Here is a 2,129-nt window from a genome sequence, read left to right on the forward strand (position 1 = left end):
TTATGCTAAGTCATCTGTATCTACTAGAAACACCTAAGGCACTTAGATTTCAACCAGTTTGGAAAAGCAAGTAGCTTTGACCCCAATTTGGGTGGGAGATAGAAACTAAGTGTTAGGTTGTAAAAAGGAACTCTTTCCTTGGGGATCCTAGACTGGCCAAGATTTATGGAATGGACCCTTCCATAGCAGCCATGTCTCTCAGGGAGAGGATTGCAAAATAAAATATAAGACACCCTGTTACATTTGAATTTATGTGCTGTCAATAAACAACACATAATTTGTTAGTATAAGTATGTCCCAAATATTGCATGGGTTATACTTATAGTAAACTATCTTTGTGCATCTGAAATTCAAATTGAAGTAGGCATCCTGTATTTTTATTTGCTAAATCTGGCAACCCTGCCCAGGACCAGCACTTCCTTGGGGGGTTCCAGGTCCTCTTGTCTCACATGACAGTAATGGGTAGACAGGGAAGTCACTGGCAAGAGCAGTGGAAGGGGGTAGTGCTTGGACTCTAGAATCAACTTAACTGCTTGGGTTCAAAACCCAGCTTCACAATCTCATGGAAACGTGGTTAATTCCTATACATCTATGTTAGTTTCCCAATCTACAAAATCAGGATGACAGTAAACACCTTATTGCATGCAGCTAGTGCTAAGAAGAAATGGGACAACCCATATTCAAGTGTGAGACACCATGTTTGGCACACTATAGGCACTCAGTAAATGCTAGCTACTGTGATTAAGCCTGAGGGACCTCCCACAGGTTGCCTTATCTGGTACAGAAGGCAATCTACCTGCTAATTAGGATGGCTTTCTAGCAAACATTTAAAATTATCTTACTGGGGATTCTCGCCTGGCGCGGCCGGGGAAAGGTGAACAGTGTGGCCCGCCATGTTCTTCTCCGCGGCGCTCCGGGCCAGGGCGGCTGGCCTCACCGCCCACTGGGGAAGACATGTAAGGAATTTACATAAGACAGCTATGCAAAATGGAGCTGGAGGAGCTTTATTTGTGTACAGAGATACTCCTGAAAATAACCCTGATACTCCATTTGATTTCACACCAGAAAACTATAAGAGGATAGAGGCAATAGTAAAAAACTATCCAGAAGGCCATAAAGCAGCAGCTGTTCTTCCAGTCCTGGATTTAGCCCAAAGGCAGAATGGGTGGTTGCCCATCTCTGCTATGAACAAGGTTGCAGAAGTTTTACAAGTACCTCCAATGAGAGTATATGAAGTAGCAACTTTTTATACAATGTATAATCGAAAGCCAGTTGGAAAGTATCACATTCAGGTCTGCACTACTACACCCTGCATGCTTCGAAACTCTGACAGCATACTGGAGGCCATTCAGAAAAAGCTTGGAATAAAGGTTGGGGAGACTACACCTGACAAACTTTTTACTCTTATAGAAGTGGAATGTTTAGGGGCCTGTGTGAACGCACCAATGGTTCAAATAAATGACAACTACTATGAGGATTTGACATCTAAGGATATTGAAGAAATTATTGATGAGCTCAAGGCTGGCAAAATCCCAAAACCTGGGCCAAGGAGTGGACGCTTCTCTTGTGAGCCAGCTGGAAGTCTTACCTCTTTGACTGAACCACCCAAGGGACCTGGCTTTGGTGTACAAGCAGGCCTTTAATTTATATTGAACTGTAAATATGTCACTAGAGAAATAAAATATGGACTTCCAATCTAAAAATAAAATAAAATAAAATAAAATTATCTTACTAATATGACAAATATTTATTTAGCATTTCTCATATGTCCCCTTTGTTGGGGAAAATATAATTTAAAATTCAAATTTGGAAAAAAATATGGTTTTAAATTTAAATACAGGGTTCTAGAAATTCTTAGGGAATGTTACATTAAACTCATAGGATAGACAATCAGTTCTTCATTTGTATCTCAGTCCTATTTGTTTATTTTGTCTTCCCATCTCTCTTCTTTATCTTATCAGAAGGCAAATGTAAGAGCAACAGATAGTTACTTATTTTACCCATGAGAGAGAGCAGGATGCTTTCTCCATGACAAATGATTTAGTTGCCCTTCAGACACCAACCCTCCCAACACACACACACTCATCCACCTGTCCTACCTCTATCCCCTACCCTGGAACTGTGTGTGT

At 40.8% G+C, this 2,129-nt stretch overlaps 1 pseudogene; it reads left to right on the top strand.

Moving 5' to 3' along the window:
* The first annotated feature begins 847 nt into the window (after positions 1-847).
* Positions 848-1,702, top strand: LOC105483783 (NADH dehydrogenase [ubiquinone] flavoprotein 2, mitochondrial pseudogene; annotated as a pseudogene).
* The last annotated feature ends 427 nt before the right edge of the window (positions 1,703-2,129 follow it).

This window comes from Macaca nemestrina, chromosome 10 (assembly GCF_043159975.1).
Source record: "Macaca nemestrina isolate mMacNem1 chromosome 10, mMacNem.hap1, whole genome shotgun sequence".
NCBI classification, from domain to species: domain Eukaryota; kingdom Metazoa; phylum Chordata; class Mammalia; order Primates; family Cercopithecidae; genus Macaca; species Macaca nemestrina.